The 12,376-nt window shown below is 33.6% G+C and overlaps 1 pseudogene; it reads right to left on the bottom strand.

Moving 5' to 3' along the window:
• Window positions 1-828: 828 nt before the first annotated feature.
• LOC132286817 (uncharacterized) lies at window positions 829-3,250 on the bottom strand (annotated as a pseudogene).
• Window positions 3,251-12,376: the final 9,126 nt, after the last annotated feature.

Genomic DNA, 12,376 nt, shown 5'->3' with positions numbered 1-12,376 from the left:
CCATCCCTTAATTCTATGTAAATGAATAGGAGTGTCTGTGATCTATGAGTAGTTCCTAGATCTTATGTGGTATGAGGTATGCATCAACTCTGGCACTGTGAAGAAGAGTAAGAAAGAATAAGAAGATACAGATACAAATAGCTGTTAAGATGGATTGTCATCATGTTTAATGGTAGGTGACTACACAACCACCTTGAGCTCACATTCCATCTTAAACAATAAAAAGCTTTGAAATCGACTCGCTATGATTTCTCATAATTCCCCAAACTAATCCTATCAAATCTTCGAATTTGGTGGTTGAACCCCCTCGAAGAACTTCTCCTTCAACAACAAATTACCCGAAAACCAGAAAGCAAATTTCTTATCCTAAGCCACGAGCCTCCCTCGAACACCCTTTTATATTCTCATGGCCAATTTACCAACTAAATGTGTGTGGAACCAACTTTGAAAAAGTACAGCTTTTGGCAGCCAATCCTAGACATTTTTCTATATGTATGAACTAAAAAAAGTATGTAAAAATAGATTACTTGGGCAATATAATTTCAGCAGAGTAATATCCCAACACTCTTCAGAAAAAGATTAATAACGGAGATTTTGATTCAAGTATGTGGACGTAAAATTAAATTTGAAACTAACAATATTCGAGTGCATCATAAGAATGTAAAATTAAATTTGAAACTAACTAACAATATTCGACTGCAGCATAAGAATTTAACTTCAAATCATTGATCCTAAACTTGTTTCTAAGGCAAGTAAATTTAAGGTCTTCAAAAGATGAGAAAGAAAACCAGAAATTCGATTTGAAGGTCACTGAAATCAATACTACAGTTTATAAGAAGTGAGTGGATAAGAATCAAAACAATTGAACTATGTCAATGCTTCAAACTGAAATAGGATCTGAGAACTTAAAATTTTAAAAAATGGAGGCATAATCTTGGAGCACACAAAAATGGGATTAAATAGAAACATTATATATGCAAGGTCTAGTTCTTACAGTTAGAAGTAGCAGTGCAACTGTTACCTCCATAACATCCTTTGAATCTGGGCAAAATGTGAACCGGTATCCACCAGCTAACTTGTCCATACACTCGAGCATCTTCATGGAACGTTAACGTGTAGATATTGGCCTCAAATGCAGCCAATGCTTGTATCTGCTTCAAACCTAGTATGGCATGAACCGAGCAAGCTCATCTACCTCATCCTCCATTGGAGCAGGAAGATTAAGATCGATTAGATCAGAAACCTTAGGAAGCTCCTGCTTGATTACTTGTTTCTGATTGCTTTTGTCTTCAGAACCTCCAGTTAAATGAACTCTCTTGTGACCGCCTAAAGCTTGGCCTGACTTAAAGACTTTGAGGCAAATTGGGCACACATGTCCTTTGCTTTTCTTCAACTTAGAATTTCTCTCAGCATTGCAAGGTATATCTTGAGAAATTGGATCCTTGTTAGGACAAGACTCGAATTTGCTTCTCTTTTGAGCATTCTTGCATACTTCGACACTGGAAAACGAAAAACCATGTCTTTTTTTCTTACAATATTCTCCACATAATTCAGAATTATAAGAACCATTCTTTAACCTCTTCCTTGAATCATTTTTCACCGAATTTGAAGCTAAGCCGGCTTCATCGGATCCTTTATCCTTAATCAAAACCTTCATTCCTTCAGTGAGTTCAGCTTCCATACATTTGAGTGTGTTTAAACCCTTCTTCCCCAATTCAACATCACACCCCTTAAATCTACTTCCAACATCCACTTTAGGCTTCCTGTATTCGTCATTTCTCAGAACCCGTCAACAGATAGATCTGATTCAACCTTGTTAACTCCATTCCTAGAACACCCAAAACCAGAATTCTCAAATTGAACGAGCTCATCATCCGAAACACCGGACTTTAACTTCGTATCTCTCAGTTTCTTATCCTCCACAGGCCCCTCACCATTATAGACACAATTCAAACCTTCCTTCTTGCCAATCCTCATATCAATAGATGATGATTTAGTCTCTAAAACGACAGAATTGTTATCTGAAGACTCCGTGACCGAATTCACACCACCCGTTTTCCCAGAATCCCTAGACAGCATCATCAAACACATAGCCAACTCTTCTTGTTCATGCTCAACATCAGAAACAGATGAACATGTCACCACCCTTCTCTTGTACCTCTTTCGTCGCCTCAGAGCAGCCTTGGCCTCGGTATCTGACTGACTATCCATTACTAGCTTCTGATTCTCACTGCTCCAAGAACAATCACCATTGACAACTCTATCCTTCTCTGAGTGACATGCCATGTGACCACACAAAGCTTTCAATGATTGAAACCCTTTACCACATTGTTTGCATACCTTCTCTTCCTGCAAAGGGAAGCTTGAATCCACAGCCCTCCATGTCTTTTTGGGATTCTCTCTAAGCCCATAACCAGATTGCTCACCAAACCCAAACCCTGACTCATCTTTTTTCGTAGTGGGTTCAACTTTTTCTTTTGATCCACCAGAATTTGCAATGGCATGAGACCTCATGTGACCCCCCAAGGACTTCCCACTTGGACACCTCTTGTTGCACAACTTGCACACAAACCTAAACTTTTGGTCTCCTTCCATAGATTAGGGTTTGATTGATCACTCAAAACCAGAGCAACCCAACACAGGAAACTAGATCAGTGAACCATATGTGAGCTCAAATCTTGCAACAAACAATGTCACATTTGTTGATTTTTGATCCGTCAAAAATACCCAAATTGTGAATAAAGAGAAGAATTCAAAACAAACACAGATCAGAGCAACAAAAGCTGAGAATCCCAAATCTGGTAAGTGGGTTCAACACAGATCACGAAGTCTCTTGGTTTTTGAATGAGTGCGTGAAGCAGAGAATTGAAGTGGACAAAATTAGAGCCAAAACAAAAAGAGACACTGATCCTTTCAATTCCATTTCTGCGTACTCTCTTGAATATTCAAAATTGGAAGATTTTGATGAGTAGAAACAAACTTTGATGAGATGGGTCGCTATTGATGGCCTTGAACAAGACTAGCAGATAAACAATCAAAACAAAAACCATAACCCAAGTCTCTTTCTCTCTCTAAATATATATATATATATACACTATATTGTTTTGTGTGTTGTAGTCAGAGAAGAATTCCATGCATGGAAGCAAAACGAATGTGAGGGGTAGAGAGAGAGATGGAGAGAGAGGTAACAAAAAATGGGAAGCACGTGTATTCGTGAGAGTGCATTTCGCTGTTCCAAAGACGGTCAGGATTTTTGAGATTTTTTACCATCCAAAGCCAAAGCTGTGAGATTATATATACACATCTACATACACATATATAGATATATATACATATATACACACACACATATATATATACACACACACATATATAGATAGACATCCAAAATCATAAAACCTTACGAAGTTCAAATAATATGAAAACTTGATCCTAAACTCGCTCAAATGGCCCCAAGAAAGATATGTTTCACTTAAATATCTTTTTTTGTCTGTGCTCATTCCCATATACTAAAATGCCAAAATGCTGATCATTTTCAGGTTATATTCCATTCGTGGTCCATTGTATGGTTCAATACGCGATGTATCGGTAGCGATTTCTTTTTAATTTTGATATGTAATTTGACCAATTTATACTGATTTTGTTCGAATTCATTACACCGCAACGGATACCAATACCGCAACTTTGACCTTGACCTATACTGCCAATATTCTATTTGATACAAAAAATAGGATGATCGTATAAGTTACATTTGTAAAAGGTAGGAGTTTTTTTACTCATGTGATTTGATTCTTATATATCTCTAAATAATTAAATAAAAAAAGGTTCGCAATCCCATGCTATGTAATTATTAGGGTAAAGTACATCTACACCCCTTGAGATTTGACAAAAGGCCACTAAGAGGAAACTTACCTATTTTTTTTTTTTTACAAAAATACTCCCTAAATTTTCAAAAATGGACAAAGATACCCCTTTATATGAAAATTGACCAAATTACCTTTCAACCGTTTAGGAAACTTCTTTAACTTTACAATTTAATAAATTGAACCAATCTACCCTTATGAACAATTTATGCATAAAAAAAAAAAAAAAAAAAAGTAAAAAAAAACTTTATTACTTTATAAATGTTCCAACTTCTTAAAAATGATTTTTTGATCCAATACATATATTTCAAATAAATTATATTTTGTTATTACTTCTTTTCTTTTTCTTTTTTATTTTAAAATTAAGATGCTTAATTCTTTCATGTAAAAAAATTAAACCAATCTCTTTTCCTTAAAAATAAAAAAATATGGTACCAGTATAATTTTATGTATCTTAAATTATATATAAAATATTGTGTATTTTCCAATATAAAAGAAAATAGGTACCAGTATAACTTTATGCATCTTAACTTTATGCATGCCTTTGTTTTTTTTTTTTTTTTTTCCCTTTGTTTTATTATTATTTTTTGCCTCTTTGTTTTTATTATTATTATTTTCCCCTTTTATGTTGGGAAATGCATAATATTTGATATATAATTTAAGATACATAAAGTTATACTGGTACCATATTTTTTATTTTTAAAGAAAAGAGATTGCTTTAATTTTTTTAGATGAAAGAATTAAGCATCTTAATTTAAAAATAAAAAAAGAAAAAGAAAAGAAGTAAAAACAAAATATAATTTATTTGAAATATATGTATTGGATCAAAAAATCATTTTAGACGTCTACATTTTTAAGAAATTGGGACAAAAAAAAGAAAAGAAAAGAAAAAGTAAACAGTATAATTTTTTTTTTTTTTTTTTTTTTACTTTTATTATTATTATTATTATTTATAAATTGTTCATGAGGGTAGATTGGTTCAATTTATTAAATTGTAAAGTTAAAAAAGTCTCATAAACGGTCAAAGGGTAATTTGATCAATTTCTCATGTAAATGGGTGTCTTTATCCATTTTTGAACCTTCAGGAGTTGTCTTTATCCAAAAAATAGGTAAGTTTCTTCTGAATGTCTTTTTGCCAAACCTCAGGGGTGTGGCTGTACTTTAGCCTAATTACTAATTACATGCGTGAGTGATGACCACAGTTGAATTCAACAAGTGTTGTACTTAGGGCCTATTTAGGAAGTGTTGTGCATTGTAGTGTTTTGTTTTAGCCTAGAACAGAACAAGTATTTTGTAGTATGGTGTTCTGAAATGAGAACAAAACATGTTTGGGACGAAAATTTGGAGTGAGAATTTTGGAATAAAAATTAAATTTTTTTTTTTTGGATGATTAAATTAAATTAATGACAGAGCTTGATTAGTTTGCAAAACAAGAATTACAAAGCTTGATTAGTTGATTTAGAAAAAAAATTAAAACAATACCTATACACACAAGTTAGTAGTTGTAGAGAGAGAGGGGGCAAGCTTGAGAGTTGAGACCCATACACACAAGGAAACCCATACACACTGGAATAGCGGAAACCCATACACACAAAGAAAAGGAAACCCATACACACAAAAAGAAACCCATACACACTGGAACAGCGGTTGATGGAAATCGAAAGATATGGGTTTTGATTTTTTAAACAATCTGAAATGATATGCTGATATGGGTTTTGATATGCCGATATAGGTTTTCAAGCTGAAATGAAACCCATTCTTGTAGATTTTGTAGTTTGCGGTTGCAGAGAGGGAGAGAGAGGGCAACTGATTCTTGTATATTTTGTAGTTTGCATTTGCAGAGAGAGAGAGAAAGGGCAAGTTCAAAGTTTATTTTGATTTGAAATTAGGGCAAGTTTAGAGTTGAGAACGAGAATAGAGATGGAGGCAATTGGGAGGCTGAAATGATTTGCCGTGAAATCGCCACTGGGAGGCGATTAGGGAGGCAATTAGGGCAAGTTCAGAGTTGAGAACGAGAATAAAGATGGAGGCGATTGGGAGGGTGAAATGATTTGCCGTGAAATCGCCACTGGGAGGCGATTAGGGCAAGTTTAAAGTTGAGAACGAGAATAGAGATGGAGGTGACTGGGAGGCTAAAATGATTTGGCGTGAAATCGCCATTGGGAGGCGATTAGGGCAAGTTCAGAGTTGAGAACGAGAATAGAGATGGATGCGGGTTTTGAACTTCTGATCCTTGTAGATTTTGTGTTTGCAGTTGCAGAGAGAGAGAGATGGAGCAAGTTATAGAGTTGAGAACAAGAATAGAGACGGAGGCAATTAGGAGTAGGGATGGCAATTTTTACCGCTCTGTCCCGCCCCGGTAATATCGGGATATGGAAACAAATTTTATACCGTCGGGGCGGGTACGGATACATTTTTTGTACCTGCTGTGGGTCACGGGGCGGGGACGGGTTCTGATTCATATCCGCCCCGCCCCGTTATATACAATTCTTTAAATTTTAATATATATATATATACACATACATATCATTAGTTACTCTATATAAGTTATAACCCTAATGCATAGTAGCAGTGCCTCCACCTCCGTAAGTTCACAACACAGGGGTCGGCGCATCTTACCCAAAAACCAAACTCTCGGTCCACTTAGGCAGTTGAGATCAATGATTCATTTAAATCTCTGGTAAGATCTCTTGATTCTCTTTAAGTTTTTCATGCGTACTTGAGGCTTGGGTGACTTGCGCAACACGAGTTAGAGAGAAGATCTGGGTTTTGTTAATGGAGAAAGTTGAGGAGAAAGAGGGTTGTGGTGGTGAATAGTGGTGGGTTTGTCTTATGACGAAGGAGTAGAGTATGAGAGAGATTGGTAAGAAGAAAATCCATTACTTTTTAGTCGATCAGTTGTTGTCTGGACTCAATTTACCATTTCACAATTCATGAGAGAGGGAGAGATACTAGCGACGACTTTGTTAGTGCTTTTTGAGTCGATTTAGGTTTGTTCTTATTTTTTCAATTGCTGATTCTACATATAATATTTTGGTACTGATTTTTCTGGGAGTTTGGTTGAATTTTTTTTCTCTTGCTAATTTGATGAATACGCCAAAGGTAAATTGTTTATTTGTTTGTTTGGTTTTTTTTTTTCCTTAATTTTCAGTACTATGGAAGACATGGGTAACCGCATATGCCAATGGATTAATGTATATGTTATTCTAGTAGTCAAAAAAGGAAGAAAAAAAAATGTTAACGGGGCGGGCACGGGTATTGTCATCTCCTAACGGGGGCGGGGATGGACTTGATAATTCAACCCGTCCTGGGGCACGGGACGGGTATGGATTTGTCACTAAACAGACGGGGCGGGGACGGGTTTAGCCAAACCTACTCCAAACCCGCCCCGTTGCCATCCCTAATTGGGAGGCTAAACTGATTTGCCCTAAAAAAAATTTATTATTATCCCCGCTACAATGAAAAAAAAGGGGGCTTGGAACAACACAGAACTCAAAATTGTTGTTCTAGCTTTTGGGCCAAATATTGAAAGTGTATTGCTACTGTTGGGAACAAAATAAAGCGGGCCAAACATGTTGTAGACTCAAAATAGGTTACTGTAGTGGCCCAGAAGCAATACAGAACACTTGGGAATAGACACCAAACAGCCCTTAGAGACCTTTTTCATTGTTCATTTAATTTTTATTATGTTTTTTGTTTGGAAGTTGATTTTTATCATGTTAACTTGGAACAAATATAATTAGAAAACGAATTGGATTTGACTTAATTTCAAATTCCAAAATGTAGTGTTTAAAATGCTATGAAAATAGTTTTTTTACCCTCTATGAAAATAGTTAGATTTTATGGAATTTGAAATTCACCTGATTATGTTCGGTTGCACGGTATTGGAATTTGAAAAAAATTTCAAAAGGCACCAATTCCATGTTTAAACTATTTTTTTTTTTTTTTTTTTTTCAATTTCAATTTCAATGCAACCGAACATAGCATAATTAGAATTTACAATTTTACCCTATTTGATCAATCTTTTAATATTTTAATTTTAATTTATTTCAAATACACAAAGGAAATTTCATTTCAAATTAAATTAAATTTTTTCTTTTTCTTTTCTACAACCAAATTTCAAAAGGATTAGTTCCAAACATAAGTATTTTTCTCTCTACCAAAAATACAATGTCTGCTTTTAGGGAGGGACTCAAGAAATTGTGTGAAAGGGGGCAAAAGTGAATTTTTATTGTAATTTTGCGGTGGTGAGGGTTTGAGTTTCCAAAGAAGCATAGTGGGTGCGTGAGTCATTTGCCAATGAAAAAAAAAAAAAAAAATTTTTGACTCTTCGTTAAGAAATTTTCTTGAGGAATGACACTTTTATGAGTGCCAATATTAAAATTTAGCCCATTATGAAACAGTTGTAGATAACCTAAATGGAATTTTTTTAAGTTGGACCGTATGACAAAATTAGTACTATATATTTGTATATAGGTCTAATTTCATAAAACTCTTACTACTTTCAATTTTTTATTATAAATGTCCATCCTATTTTAGAAAACTCCTTATACTATAAAAATTGATCAAATTGACCCAATATCCGTGTCTGTTAACTTGGCTGTGAAATGACAAATTTAAACTTACTATTTAATGTTAAATTTAAAAATAAAAATATAATTTTTAATTACAAAAATACCCTTTAATTATTTTCTTTACCATCTCCCCCTCTCTATAATACTCTTAATTTTAAAAGGATAGTCTCGGCATTTTAATTATTGTTTTATTGCATTTTTGTTTAATTATTTGCTTATTTGCTTAATTGTTTTAGTATTTATTTGATTTAATTGTTTAATTGTGTATTTAATTGCATTATTTGGTTAATTGGTTATTTAATTAAATTAATTGGTTAATTGTTTTTGTTTTATTTAATTGCTTATATGATTTATTTGTTTTAATTCCATGTATGCTTAGGTGGATTAGTTGTTTATAAATTATATATGTCGTATATAGTTTAGGGTTTTATGTTATGTAATTAGGGTGGCCGACTAGTTTTATTTAGTGTAGGTTGCCGTCACTTAATATAAGTGGAATTAGGTTTTTAGTTAAAGCCTATATAAAGAACAGAACGTCGGTCTACAATGGGAAAACCTATTCACGTATAGAGAGAAATTGGAGAGAAAACAGAGAGAGGCTTGAGAGAAAAACAGAGAGGCTCAAGGAGTAAAGAAAGGGTGTTGCTCGTGGGTTGAACCAAGAGGCAACAGAGGAGGAGAACAGTGAACAGAGGAGGAGAACAATCTTGGGATTTGCTGGAACTCAAAGACAGTGGTTTAACGGTGGTTTAAGGTTTCAAAACTGAAACCGAAGACAAGTTTTATTCTAACTCCTTCCCTTAAACCTGTGTTCTGTGCATGTTATATAGTCTTTAGGAGTTAAATTAAACTTTAAAATGGATGTTTTATGCATGTTAAATAAAACTGTAAACTATTGTATGTTTTGTTTATCTGAAACTGTTTTGTGCATAAATTGTTATAAATTATGTTTTAAATTTTGTTAGCAATTCATATTGGAATTTAAGGAGTTTCTGAAACTTTTGGGTCTTAGATTGAACCCTAAAAATTTTAATAAAAATCAATACAAGGGCTTTGAACTTCGCCGGAGGCGAAGAAGATGAACAGGAGGAGCGTAGCACGGCTCTTAGGGAGAGAGCCGGCTCCCTAGGTGAAAGAGCTGACTCTCCATGAGGGAGAGCCGGCTCTAGAGGTGACTCCTTTGCTGGAACAACCCTACGGGTGTATTTTTGGGTATTTTCAGACTGTAGGGGCTAAAGTGTAATTCTGAAACTTGTTTGGGGGTTTTTAAATGATGAATAAAACATATTAAAGACCCAGGATTATTGGTTTATGCTATGGTAATTGGCATCATGAAATTTAAATACCAAATTGTATGCTGTTAGAAGTTGTGGAAGTTTTAGTTGCTAGTTTTGTTTGAGCAGATTAAATGGACTAGTATGAAAGTACTTTTGGGATTTCATATAATGTGCTCGGTTTATACTTCTGAGTATTATTATATCATGCATTGGATTTATAATTGAGGATTAAATGGACGTCATGAAATTTAAATATAAATTTGCATGCTGTCAAGGATTGTGAAAGATTTAATTGCTAGTTATTGTTTAGCAAATTAAATGGACTAGTGTGAACATAATTTTGGAATTTAAGTATAATGTGCTCAGTTTATAATTCTGATTATCATTATATCATGTTATGGATGTTAATTGATGAACTATTATAATTTCTGTTTTGTCAATTATATGGATATGGATGATTTAAATTGTTTATTTTTACTCTAGCAATTTAAACGGAGGTTGTATGATTATAATCATATACTGGATACATAATAGTATCTTGCATATATCTGACTTCTATTATGATTGTTTCTGGATACATTTGATGTTTAGATGAGTGTTGCATCATTTATGGATCATATGCATTATATGCACCAGACGGTGGCATATTAGAGATGGATTAGATCAAAATACTAATTCCTACTTATTCTTATATATGGAATGGATTAACTAACAGAGTTAAATCCTACATGGATTCATGTATTGTCAACTAAAACAGTTGAACGACATATTGGATGTTTGTTTTATATTCTGTATTAGGAAGGATTTATATATATGATTATAGTACCGTGATATGAGCTTGAGTCTCAGGATCATGATTAGGGTGCGTATATCGCCTAGGATGAGTAACTAGATATAATTGATGTTCCCTGGTAGGTTTAGGTATACATGCACACCGTGATGTGTGGTTTACATGGTACCTTCTATTCAGGCTGAGACTACACTATAGGCTCGTGAATGTCTTATAGTGTATATTTATATCTATATGGACTACTTTAGTTATTGCTGAGCTATCTAGGATGTATTTACGTATCGGGTTTCTGTATAGATTGTAGTGGGATGAAACTTACTAGTGGGCCTGACCCACTCTTTTTTTTCTAGGTGTTCGCCAGCTTCAAGCTTAGAGTTTGATCATGCTGAGCAGATACAATCACTTACTCCTCCGACTACGTAGGATTTCTGTTCTTATTTTAGTTTTTGATTTTGGTTTTGTATTGTACTTTTATATGGGGTTATTAAGGGTCCACTAGATGGATTCCCAAGTTGTACGGATATTGGAAAGTTTAAATTATATTAATCTATAATTTTTGAGGATTTTCATATTTAGAATTCTTTTCAGCTTTTATCATTTTATTTATTAATTCATTTTTTGTATTCCGTGTTCAATTACATATTAATTGTTTGGTATTTCTCGAATCTGTGTTCGGACTTGATCACTCGTGACTCTAGAATCGAGGGGTATCACACTCTCTCTACCTCCTTTTTCTAAATTATTTTTGTAATTTAAAAATAATAATTTTTAGTTTTAAATTTATTATTAAATAGTAAGGTTTGTCATTTCACATTCGGGTTAATGGGTTAGACACGAATATTGGAGTAATTTGATTACTTTTTAAAGTATAAGAAATTTTAAAAAATAAGTTAGGATTTTATAATCAAAATTTAAAAATAATAGAGATTTTATGAAATTAATCCGAGTAGTTTCTTATAAAATGATCTTATCATAAATGGAGTCATTTAAAGGAAGTGACAACTTCATGACAACAAGAACGAGGAAGAACAAAAAATTAGAGTAGCTAAGGTCTATATATATATATATATATAAAAGTAATTGGCAAATATTAGTTTGATTTTTACCCAAATGAAAATGAAGGTAGTTGAGGAGGCCCTTCTCCAGACTGTGCAGTAATTGCTTCTGAAATGTACCCATTTACTCCTTACCAAACACTGGAAAAATAAAAAATATTCCCTGGAATTCATATTATGTTTCTCATTTAACAAACACAGTTTATGCAGCATTGCCAAACACTTCCTTTCACTAAGTCAAACCAGTTGCGTGGTTCTGCTAGTCTCACTCAAATGTTAGGCTCAAATTTTTATTCGGGCCGTCTTCAAGCTTTGTACCGACTCTCTCTCTCCCTTTATTATCGATTAATAAAGTAGCAAAGTAAAGTAAAATATAATAAAAAGTTCTTAAGAATTATTTATCATGAATTTTGAGATTTATTTTTCAAAACTTGCATGTCACTGTCTAAGATGAGTGCAGAGATAAATAAACCAAGTCGGAATAGTAATAAGTTTGGGTGGATCCAAACAAGGAGCTATTCAAAATAAAGTTTATTTGTTTTGTGGATTTGTTTGTTTGGTCGGCTAGCCTAACCCAACAAAGTTTGAGTGATCATCTTTGCTCTTTGACTCCAATGTACCTACCCAAAAACAAACTTTTTTGTAATCTTTGAAAACGAAGACTTTGGCTACAAGGATATTAAAATCATGCCGACATTAAAGCTAAAGTCCAAGTGCATCTATGAAATTGCATGAGTTTTTCTACTGCTTCGAGGACACAATTTTAATTATATTAGAGTGATTAGAAATTGATTATGATTCTTTTGAAAAGATTAGA

The sequence above is a fragment of the Cornus florida genome, unplaced genomic scaffold, assembly GCF_030987335.1.
Source record: "Cornus florida cultivar Cherokee Brave unplaced genomic scaffold, ASM3098733v1 CherokeeBrave_3.0.0_Hap2_Chr02, whole genome shotgun sequence".
Lineage (NCBI taxonomy): Eukaryota > Viridiplantae > Streptophyta > Magnoliopsida > Cornales > Cornaceae > Cornus > Cornus florida.
Note: the sequence above shows the minus strand (reverse complement) of the source record. Positions and strands in the feature narration are given on the sequence as shown.